This window comes from Vulpes lagopus, chromosome 8, assembly GCF_018345385.1.
Source record: "Vulpes lagopus strain Blue_001 chromosome 8, ASM1834538v1, whole genome shotgun sequence".
Classification (NCBI taxonomy): Eukaryota; Metazoa; Chordata; class Mammalia; order Carnivora; family Canidae; genus Vulpes; species Vulpes lagopus.
The window spans coordinates 83797406-83810226 of record NC_054831.1 but is presented as its reverse complement, the minus strand read 5'-3'; positions in this window follow the sequence as shown (position 1 = coordinate 83810226).

The following is a 12821-nucleotide window of genomic DNA, read 5'->3' as shown; positions in this document are numbered from 1 at the left end:
TGTTTTTCAATTTAAATTCAATAGCCTACATAAAGCACATCATTAGTTTCAAAGATTTATTTTATTTTTTTTAAAGAATTTTATTTTATTTATGATAGTCACAGAGAGAGAGAGAGAGGCAGAGACACAGGCAGAGGGAGGAGAAGCAGGCTCCATGCACCGGGAGCCCGACATGGGATTCGATCCCGGGTCTCCAGGATCGCGCCCTGGGCCAAAGGCAGGCGCCAAACCGCTGCGCCACCCAGGGATCCCAGTTTCAAAGATTTATTTCAATACTTCATCAGTTGCACACAACACCCAGTGCTCATCATGTGCCCATCCCCCAGTTACCCCATCCCTGACTGATCCTCCCCTCCAGTGACCCTCAGTTTGTTTCCTTTAGTTGAGTCTCTCATGGTCTGTCACATGGATCTGTGTGTCTGTTTCTGTGCTGGTACCACACTGTTTCAATTACAATAGTTTTATAGTTTAAAATCTATTTATGTTAAAAAATAATAATAAAATCTGGTATGATGCCAGCTCTGTTCTTTATTCTCAGGATTGTTTTAGTTGTTCAGGATCTTTTGTGTTTCCATACAAATTTTAGGATTCTTTGTTCTAGTTCTGCGAAAAATGCCATTGGTGTTTTGATACAGTTTGCACTGAATCTGTAGATTATTTTGGGCAATATGAGCATTTTAACAATATGAATTCCTCCAATCCATGAGCATGGTGTATCTTTCTATTTTTCTGTGTCATTATCAATTTCTCTCATCAATGTCCTACATTTTTAATTTTGGCATGCAGGTCTTTCACCTCCTTGGTTAGATTTATCCCTGGGTATTAGTTTTGATGCAACTATAAATGGGATAGTTTTCTTAATTTCTCATTCTGATAGTTCATTATCAGTGTATAGACATGCAACAGATTGCTATATATTGGTTTTGTATCATGCAGCTTTACTGAACTCATCTATCAGTCCTAATAGTTTTTTGGTGGATGCTTTAGGATTTTGAATATATAGTATGTCATCTGTGAATAGTAAGATTTTTATTTGTTCCTTTCCAACTTGGATGACTTTTATTTCTTTTCTTGCCTAGTTGCTGTGGCTAAGACTTCTGATACCTAATGTTGAATAAAAGTGCCAAGAGGAAGAGCTTTCAAATTTTCACTGTTGAATATGATGTTATCCGTGGGTCTCTCATATATGGCCTTTATTATGTTGTCAGATGCATTTTCTGCACCTATTGAAATAATGATTTCTATCCTGTGTGTCCTTTACATGGTGTATCATGTTGATTGATTTGCAGATACTGAACTATCCATGCATCCCTGGAAGACATTTTACTTGATCACGGTGTGTGATCCTTTTAATATATTGTTGAAGTCAATTTGCTAATATTGTGCTAAGGATTTCTGCATCTATGTTCATCAGGGATACTGGCCTATAATTTTCTGTTTTTGCAGTGGCTTTGTCTGGTGTAGATATCAGGATAATGCTGGCCTTGTAGAATGAGTCAGGAAGTATTCTTTCCTCTTCATTATTTTGGATTAGTTTGAGAAGAATAGGTATTAATTCTTTAGAGTAGAATTTACATGGAATTTAAGAAGCAAAACAAATGAGCAAGGGAAAAAGACAAGGCAAGAAGCAGACTTAGCTGCTGAGAACTGATGGTCACCAAAGGGTTGACGGGTGGGGGGATGGCTGAAATGGGCGCTGGGGATTAAGGAGTGCCCTTGTCATGATCAACACCGGATGAGGCATGGAAGTGCTGAATCACGTACACCTGAAACTAATGTTACACTGTATGTTAACTATACTCGAAGTAAAAAAATATTTGGGGGCAGCCCCGGTGGCGTAGTGGTTTGGTGCTGCCTGCAGCCCGGGGTGTGATCCTGGAGATCCGGGATCGAGTCCCACATCCGGCTCCCTGTGTGGAGCCTGCTTCTCCCTCTGCCTGTGTCTCTGCCTCTCTCTCTCTCTCTGTCTCAATAAATAAATAAATAAAATCTTTAAAAAATTAAAAAAAATGTTTGGTAGAATTTGCATGTGAAGCCATCTGGCCCTAGTTTTGTTTGTTGGGAGTTTTGATTACTGATTCAGTTTCATTACTGAAACTGAAATAGTCTGTTCAGATTTTCCATTTCTTCCTGATTCAGTCTATGAAAATTATATGTCTCTAGGAATTTATCTATTTCTTCTAGGTTGTCCAGTCTGTTTACATATAATTGTTCATAGTTGTCTTTTAAGATCCTTTGTATTTTGTGGCATTTGTTGTAACTTCTCTTTCATTTCTGAATGTATTTATTTGGGCCCTCTTTTTTTTCTCTCTATGAGTCTTGCTAAAGTTTTATCAACTTTATCTTTTCAAATAACAAGCTTTTAGTTTCATTAATGTATTTTCATATTTCTTTCACAAAATACTTCACCAAACTTTCTCTTTGATTTCTTTGTTGACCCACTGGCTGTTTAGTAGCATGTTTTAGAATTCATGGATGTGATTTTTTTCAGTTTTCTTCTTGTAGTTCACTGCTAGTTTCATACCATTGTGGTTGGAAAAGGTGCTTGATATGATTTCAGCCTTCTTAAATTTATTGAGCTTTGTTTGTGACCTAACATGTGTTCTGTCCTGGAGAATGTTCCATGTGCACTTGAGAAGAATGTCTATTCTATTTTTGGATGGGATGGCTTATATATATCTGTTAGGTCCATCTGATCTAATGTATTGCTCAAGGCCAATATTTCCTTCTTAATATTTATTTTTTAAATTCAGTTAGCTAAATTCAATTTAGTACATCATTAGTTTCAGATGTAATGTTCAGCAATTTATCAGTTACATATAACACCCAGTGCTTATTACATCACGTGTTCTCCTTAATGCCCATCACCCAGTTATCCCATCTCCCAGTAGAATCCCCAACCAAGTTCCAAAGACTTTTTTTTTTTTTTTTTGCATTAAAAAATCCATCCTATACGAGAGTGTACGATGAGGACCAGAGTGTCCTAGAAGACCTGAGAGTGTACTGCAGGATGAGGACAAGAGGGTACTATGAGAATGAGAGTATACTAGGAGAGATAAGTTGTGTAGTTTTGTTTGCTTGGTTTGTTTTTTAGTAAATGAGTTTAAGCACAATTAGACTTCAAAGCAAACCTTTCTTAGTCCTGTAATGTTAGTACAACGTACCTAGGGAAAGTGCCTATTCAATGGCAACAAACTATGTAGCAGAATGACTATCTCCAGGCCCTCACTTAGCTGACTTCAGAAAATTTCAGCTAAAAAATGGGAAAAAATAAAAAAATTTAAAAACCCTAAACTAAATAGGAGAAATACTGTGGACCAAAAATGTGTGCTTTTTTTTTTTTTTTTTAAAGATTTTATTTATTTATTTATGAGAGAGAGAGAGAGAGAGAGAGAGGCAGAGACCCAGGCAGAGGGAGAAGCAGGCTCCATGCAGGGAGCATGTGGGACTCGATCCTGGGACTCCAAGATCAGGGCCTGGGCTGAAGGTGGCACTAAGCCACTGGGTCACCCGGGCTGCCCTGTCCTGTGCTTGAACATGACTCAAACCCCAAAACACATAAAAAGTTGATAAATTCAACTACATAAAAAATTTGGCATGACAAAACACAGATTTAAGAAAGTAACAAAGTAAAAAACATTTTCAACTCATGACAAAGGGCTGACCTCCTTGATTGAGAGTGTACAGCAGTAAGGAAGAAAAGGTTTTTACCTTTTTTATTTTTAAAATATTTACTTACTTATTTTAAAGAGAGAGAGAGAGAGAGAGAGAGAGAGAGAGAGCATGAGCAGTGGGAGGAGCAGTGGGAGGAGCAGAGGGAAAAGGAGAGGGAGAGGGAGAGGGAGAGAGAATCCTCAAGCACACGCTCTGCTGAGTGGGGAGCCTGATACAGGGCTCAATTCCAGGACCCTGAGATCATGACCTGAGCTGAAATCAAGAGTCAGACACTTAACCAATGAGCCACCCAAGCACCCCAAGAAGAAAAAGTCTTTAAAATGTTAAAGAAAAAAAAAAATGTTAAAGAGCTACAATCATGACACCATTAGAAATGAAAAATAAGGGATCCCTGGGTGGTGCAGCGGTTTGGCGCCTGCCTTTGGCCCAGGGCGCGATCCTGGAGACCCGGTGATCGAATCCCACATCGGGCTCCTGGTGCATGGAGCCTGCTTCTCCCTCTGCCTGTGTCTCTGCCTCTCTCTCTCTCTCTGTGACTATCATAAATAAATAAAAATAAAAATTAAAAAAAAAAAGAAATGAAAAATAATTAACATGTATCAACAATTTTACTTAGTTCATTAATGAGAAAACATGGAATATGTTATAATTGGTTCAAAGGGGGATTCCAAAAGTACCACATATTTAGAAAACAAGGAATTCTGAAATGAATTTATTTATGTATTTATTTTTTAAGATTTTATTTATTTATTCCTGAGAGACAGAGGGAGGGCGCAGAGAGAGAAGCAGGCTCCATGTAGGGAACCCGATGCGGGGCTTGATCCTGGTACTCCAGGATCATGCCCTGGGAAGAAGGCAGGTACCAAACCGCTGAGCCACCCAGGGATCCCCTGAATTTAGAAGTAGATATGAAACATTTCTATTCACTGGGAAATATTCAATTGTAATTCATGGGACATAATTTGCTATGGATAAGAATAATTAATACTATTATCAGTTTTCCACAATTTATAAATTGTAAAGTAGCCCAAAGACAAGAAAAGACAGGGAGACCTTGGGTAGGTGAGCTAGACAGGGCATCTGATAATCTTCCCTCCCTCCACTTAAAAATCTTTCACAAAATTTTCTTGCAAGTTCAACAACCCAGTAGCTTAAGGGACATGAACAGTTCACGGGAAGAGAAATATAAATGGTCTATTAAAATATTTTTAGAATCTTCAACCTTAGTTTTATAATGAAAGAAATGCAAATTAAAGACAATCCTGGGGGATCCCTGGGTGGCTCAAAGGTTTAGCGCCTGCCTTTGGCCCAGGGTGTGATCCTGGAGTCCCGGGATCGAGTCCCACGTCAGGCTCCCTGCATGGAGCCTGCTTCTCCCTCCTCCTGTGTCTCTGCTTCTCTCTCTCTCTCTCTCTCTCTCTCTCTATGTCTATCATAAATAAATAAATCTTAAAAAAAAAAAAAAGACCATCCCTTCTGCTGGTGAAGCGCTGCTGGTAAAGAAACCCAAACCACGGTGGGTTCTGTGCAGTCCGTCAAAAGCATAGATGCATCTGCCTTTCGACACATCAATCCTGCTTCCAGAAATCTATCCATCAGATAGTCTTGCTCACATATAAAATGAACTGTTTTTTGTCCAAACAAAACGTGATTGTTTACAACAGCAAGAGCCTGGAACACGGCTACGCGTCCACTGGCAGGAGTGGGGCTACAGTGTACATGGAGCACGAACGCTGCCAGAAGTCAGCCCTCGGGGACATGGGAGAAAACGAGGAGGATACGCCACAGTATCTTTTGAGTTAGAATGAAAGCAAGAATATTCACATGCAGAAACCTGGAGAAGACAAGTTGGGTGCGAGTAGTTACCTGTCATAGGCTAAGTCCAATGAGGGGCAGGTACTGGACGGGAACGCTGTCACCATACGTCTCCACAGAGTTGCCATACTTGGGCCGTGTGACTGGAACGACTATTCAAAACGTCGCATATGTTTAAATGGTCTAAATGCTCCAATGAAAAGATAACAGGGTGACTGAATAGGTTACAATAACAAGACCCGTCTACGTGCTGCCTTCCAGAGAGTTGCCTCAGACCTGAAAACACGTACAGCCCAAAGGGATGGGGAAAGATACTGCAAATGAAAGTGAAAAGAAACCTGGGTAGCAATACTTCTATCAGACAAAATGGACTTTGAAACAAACGCCATAATAAGTGACAAAGAAGGGCTACATGGTGATAGAGATGGATCTAACGAGAGAAGCCAACAACTGTAAGTATCTAATGACCCAGCACAGGAGCTCTTAGTGCAGAATGCAAATATTAACAGACACAAAGAGAGAGTAAGAGTAATACATTAATAGTAGTGACATAAAGACCCAACTTATTTCAAGAGACAGACCATCCAGGTAGAGAATCAATAAGGACACAGTGGCTTTGGACAACACATTAGATCATATGGACCTAACAAATCTATACAGAACGTTCTGTCCAAAAAGAGCAAAATAGACATTCTTCTCAATGTATGTGGAATATCCTTCAGGACAGATCGCATGTCAGGCCACAAGACAAGTCTCAATAAACCTAAGAAGACTGAAATTATATCAAACATCTCTTCTGATCACAACAGTATGAAACTAGAAATCAGTTAAAAGAAGTAAACTAGAAAAAAAGCACACACATGTGGAGGCTAACCAACATACCACTGAACAATATAAAGAAATCAAAAAAGAAATAAAAAATACATGGAGACCAAAGAAAATCAAAACACCGTGGTCCCAAATCCTTGCTACCCAACAAAAACTGTTCATAGCAATAGAGGTTTACCTCAAGAAAAGTGAAAAACCTCAAATAAACAATCTAACCATACACCTAAATAAATGAGAAAAAGAAAAACAAAGCACAAACTTACCTAAAGTAAAAAAAAAAAAATTGGAGCAGAAATGAGTGAAATACTTCAAAACAAAACAACCAAGAGTGAATTTTCTCCACACTGTGTGCTCCAGGCACTCTTCACATCACTGTTTCCACACTGTCTGCTTACTGATGTTTACAGCCCCATGGCTTCCAAGAACTCAAGAAATTCAGCCCCTCTCATTAACCAATGGCTTTGGGGAAACATTCTCCTTGTGCCTTCCCCTCTTCCTCTTCCTCTTCCTCTTCCTCTCCTCTCTCTCTGTCTCTCTCTCCGCCGCCCCCCTCTCGTTTCTCCACAAGCATGGCTCCCTCCACTCCCAAGGACCCACAGTCCTCTTCTCCTTTAAACCATGTCTCCACACTAAACAAAACCAGTAATCAATAGAAAAGATAAATGAAACCAGGAGCTGGTTCTTTGAAAAGATAAACAAACTTCATAAACTTTTTGGTGGACTCAAGAAAGAGAGCAGACTCAAATAAATTAAATCAGAAATGAAACAAAATAACTGACACCAAATAAATACAAAGGATTATATGAGATTATTACAAAAAGTTTTATGTAAACAAATTGGACAACCTAGAAGAAATGTATTAAGTCCCAGAAACATACAATCTTCCAAAACAGAATTAGAAATAACTAAAAGATCTGAACAGACTGAGTACAAGTAATAAAACTAAATCCGTCATCAAAAAATTCCCAAAAAAACAAAGTGCAGGACCAGATGGCTTCACCAGATGGTGAGTTCTACCAAATGTTTAAAAAAAAGTTAATACTTATTCTTCTCAAACTATTCCAACAGAGAAGAGGAAGGAAACCTTTCATATTCATTCTACGAGGCCAGCATTACTCTGATACCAAAACCAAAGATCATTCAAAAAAAAGGAAAGCGATAGGCCAATATCCTGGGCAAAGACGCAAAAATCCTGAAGAAAATATTATCAAAATGAATTCAGTAATACATTAAGAGAATCATTCATCACAATCAAAGGGGACTTATTCCAGGGATGCAAGGATGGTTGAACGTCCACAAATCAACCAAGATGATACATCACATTAACAAAACAAAGGATAAAAACTATATGATCATCTCAATAGATGCAGAAAAAGCATTTGATGAAATTCAACATCCATTCATATATAAATTGTCAACAAAGTGGGCTTAGTGGAAATACACCACAACATAATCAAACCCACAGCTAACAATCATGCTCGGTGAAAAACTTAGCTTTTCCTCTAAGATCAGGAATAAGGCAAAGATGTCCACTCTCTTCACTTTTATTCAACACAGTACTGGAAGTCCTAGCCGCAGTGATCAGACAAGAAAAAGAAATAAAAGGCAAAGCTTCCAGGGAAGATGGCAGAGCAGGAGGCTCCTTCGCTCATCTCATCCCACAGAATAACCCAGACAACGCCCACATCGTGTAAATCATCCAGAAAGCAACCCACAGACTGTCAGAACAGACTCTCCACAGCTAACTGTAGAAAAAGGGGCCACATCAAAGAGGGTAGAAAGGGCGAGGATGTGCTTGGGAGCCAAAAGGACCTGCAGGACTGTGCTCAGGTGGGAGGGACGCTGCAGGCATGGAGAAGGTAGAGAAGCGGACCCTGCACCGGGCACCACAGGCACAGGAGACCCACACTAGGAAGACGAGTCCCCATCACCCAAGCTGGCTTTGACAACCAGAGAGGCTTGACTTCATGAGTTTTTACAATCAGTGGGGCTTAACATTGGGAACATGGCTCTGGGAGACGTAGAGTGCAATGGGAAACTGAGTCCCTTCTCTTAGAGAGACAGCATAACAAGCAACCCACTGAGCTATAGCACCGAAGCAGCAGCATGAAAAACTGTGAGGCACACAGGAAGATTTGTTTAGGAATCTCAGATTGTGCACAGGAGAGGAGGGATTTCTAGATTTATCCAAGAACAAAAGGTGCCATTCTTCTCCCCACTACAACCTCAATCCGTGTTCACCTGCAGGAACCAGCACCAATTCTCTCCACCTAGCTTTGCCAGAAGTGTGCCCTGGCCCAGCTCCTTCTGTGGATCTCCCACATCCAACACACCCCACCTCTGTAGGAGTCCAGCCAACCAAGCAGTCCTGAAAGTGGAGAGGACCTCTCCGAAGTGGCTGCTTCTCTGTAGGAAACACACGTGCCCCTTCAGCAGCAGCCCTACCAGTGGGCAGGGGGCAGATACCTGGTCTGACTGCGGGCCCCACCCAATGAAAGTGTCTCAGGGGACAACACGGGGAGGGCAGCCTGCAGCTCAGTGCCACTGAGTCTCTGCCAAACAATTGGTCTCATCCAACTCAAGGCCAAGGCGGCCCTGCCAAGGAATTTCACAGATACAGATAAACATAATAAAGAGTAGATTAATCACGTACAAAACATATGAAGGTTAAACTACAGAAACAGTAAACAGTAAAATAAAGTATATCTATAAAATCAGTCAAGGGATTCACAAAATAAAAGGATGTAAAGTACAATGCATATACAAAAACATGGGGGGGAGTAAAGTTTTAGTGCTTTTAGAATGGGGTCAAACTTGAGTGACCATCAAGTTAACAGAGACTCTTACAAGCATAAGACGTTAATATAAACTCAATGGTAACCACAAATCAAAAACCTAGAAAAGAGATGCAAAAAACAAAGAGACAGGAATGTTAGCATATCATTAAAGAAAGCCATCAAACACCAAGACAGAAAGAGAAGAAACAGAGAAGAACCACAAAAACAACCCTAAAAGAAGTAACAAAATGGCAATAAGAACATACCTATCAATAGTTACTTTTTTTTTTTAAGATTTTATTTATTTATTCATGAGAGAGAGAGAGAGAGAGAGGCAGAGACACAGGCAGAGGGAGAAGCAGGCTCCACACAGGGAGCCAGACGCAGGACTCGATCCCGGGACTCCAGGATCTCGCCCTGGGCTGAAGGCGGCGCTAAACCGCTGAGCCACCCGGGCTGCCCTCAATAGTTACTTTAAATGTAAATGGACTAAATGCTCTAATTAAAAGACATATGATGACTTAGTAGAAAAAAGAAAAAAAAAAGCAAGACCCATCTATACGGTATATATATACCTTTTTTGCAAGTTCATAGGGAACACTCTCCAGAACAGAGCACATGTTAAGCCACAAAACAAGTTGCAACAAATTAAGAAAGACTGAAGTCCTCACATCTTTTCTGACCACAATGGTATAAAACTAGAAATGAACCACAAGAAAAAATCTGGGAAGACATGAATAGATGGAGGAGGCTAAATAACATGTGAGTAAACAATGAGCGGGTCATCCAGGAAATCAAAGGAGAAATAAAAATGTACATGGAGCCAAATAAACTGAAAATACAATGGTCTAAAACCTTTGGGATGAAGCAAAAGCTTTTCCAAGAGGGAAGTAAACAGCAACGCAGGCCTACCTCAAGAGGCCAGAAAAATCTCAAAGAAGCAAACTAACCTTATACCTAAAGGAGGTAGAAGAACAAAAGCAAACAAAACCAAACCCGGAAGAAGAAAGAAAATAATAAATATTAGAGCAGAAATAAGTGAAATATATACAACAACAGAACAGATAATAAAACCGAAAGATCAATAAAATTGATAAAACTTTAGCCAGACTGTTAAAAAAAAAAATGAAAGAGGGATCCCTGGGTGGCGCAGCGGTTTGGCGCCTGCCTTTGGCCCAGGGCGCGATCCTGGAGACCCGGGATCGAATCCCACGTCGGGCTCCCGGTGCATAGAGCCTGCTTCTCCCTCTGCCTGTGTCTCTGCCTCTCTCTCTCTCTCTCTGTGTGTGTGACTATCATAAAATAAATAAATAAATAAATAAATAAATGAAAGAGAACTCAAGTAAGTGAAACCAGAAACCAGACCCAGGCACACATACGCACAGGGGAATTCTACTAAACACTTGAAGAAGAGTGCGTATGTGCATATGTATTCTTCTCAAACTAGTCCAAAAAATAGTAAAAGAAGGACAATTTCCCAATTTATTCTATGAGGCCAACATGACCCCGATACCCAAACCAGATGAAGACATGACCAAAGAGAGAACCACAGGACAGTGTGATGAACCGTCAGAAAGGAAGAGGGCGGACAAGAGGGAGAGAGAAGCTTGAGCAGATGCCCCGCTGCGCAGGCACCCCAACTCGGGGCTCAATTTCACGACCCCAGTATCACGACCTGAGCTGAAGCCAAGAGTCGGTCACTTCATCGACTGTGCCACCCCAAGGTGCCCCGACTCTCCTCTCTTTTACCCAACATAGTCCTGGAAGTCGTAGCCGCGGCAAGCACACAACAAAAAAGAAGTAAAAGACATTGGAATCGGTAAGGAAGCAGTAGCCCTTCCGTTATTTGCAGATGACCTGATACTGTGTACCGAGGACCCTAAAGATTCTATCAAAGACTAAAGACTCTACTCATAACGCAATTCAGTAAAGTTGCAGGATAGAAAACCAATATAAAAAATTTTGTTGTAGTTCGATACACTGATAATGAAGTAACAGAAAGTCACAAAATCCCATTTACAACTGCACCAAATGTAACTAAGTACCTAGTAATGACCCTAAGCAAGGAGGTAGAGATCTGTACTCTGAAAGCATAAACCACATGAAAGAAGTTGACGATAACACAGAGAAATGGGACGTTCACGCTCATGGATGGGAAGAGTCAGGATAACTGAGACGCCCATCCTGCCTGAAGCAATGTGCACACTTAGTGCCGTCCCTATCCGAGTAGAAACAGCATTTTTCATAGAACAAGAACCAACAACCCTAAAATTTACACAGAAACACAAAAGGCCCCATAGAGCCAAAGCAATCTTGGGGGGAAAAAGGCAAAGCTGGAGGCACCACAATCCCATACTTCAAGCTGTACTATGATGCTGTAGTGACCCAAACAGTATGGGACAGGCAGGGAGAGACATGAGGGTTGATGGAACGGACGAGAAGGCTCCGACGGGCACCCGTGATTATATGGTCAAGCCACGTAGGACAGAGGGGGAGGGAGTATGCAACAGAGAGAGTCACTTCCACCAGCGGTGCTGGGAAAACTGGACAGCCACGTGCAGAGGAGCAGAACCGGGCCATGTTCTTGTAGCGTACAGAAGACTAAACTCAAAATGCATTAAAAATTTGAAACCTGAAACCATAAAAACCCTAGGAAAGAGCATGGGCAGGAATTGCTGCGATATCAGCCACAGCAACATTTTTCTAGATGTCTCCTGAGGCAAGGGAAACAAAAGCTATTAGGACTTTGTCAAAATAAAAAGAGAAGATATTTGCAAATGACACGTCTGATAAAGGGTTCCTATTTAAAAATGTTTGTTGGCCCTCTGAATATCTTTTTTTCTTATGCAAAAAGGTGTTTTTATTAAAGCATGGGGATGGGATTCCCGGCCAGAAAGACCTGCCTGAGTATATTTAAAAAAATTTTTTTAAACTTGTTCAAGTGTTTTGTCCATTTTTAGCAGGTCTTTTAGTATCCAAAACATATAAAGAATGTATAGAACCCAACGCCAAATAATAATAATAATGATAGTAATTCAATTAAAAGTGGGGAGGGGGAAGATATGAACCGACGCCTCTCCCCAGAAGAGCAGCAGGTAATCGGCGGCGAGGAGGCGCTCGGGGTCGGGGCCGTTGGGGGGAACACAAGCCGCGGCCACAGGGAGCGGTCGCCTCACAGCCCTGGGGACGGTGGCAGCCAGTGGGGAGCGGCAGCTGTCGGCGAGGCCGCGCGGGAGGGGGCCCCGGGGCTGGTGGGTGCAGGTGCGGCCCTTGCACTGCCGTGAGGGGCGGCCTCAGAAGCCAGACAGGGAGCTGCCCTGTGACCCGGTGGATCCCCGGCCTGATTGTGACCCGGTCAGTGCCTGGCCTGTGACCCGGTGAGTCCCCGACCTGCCCTGTGACCCGGTGGGTCCCCAGCCTGTTCTGTGACCTGGTGGGTCCTGGCCTGACTGTGACCCCGTCAGTCCCTGACCTGCTCTGTGACCCGGTGAGTCCCGGCCTGTGACCCCGTGGGTCCCCAGCCTGACTGTGACCCAGTAGGTCCCCAACCTGCCCTGTGACCCGGTGGGTCCATGACCTGCCCTGTGACCTGGTGAGTCCCCGACCTGTGACCCGGTGTGTCCCCGACCTGTGACCCTGTCGCCCTGAGCAGGCATTTACCCAACTTCGTGGAAATACTCACGTGGAAGGCCCACGGAAGGCCCGCGCACCACCTGCAGCATCCGT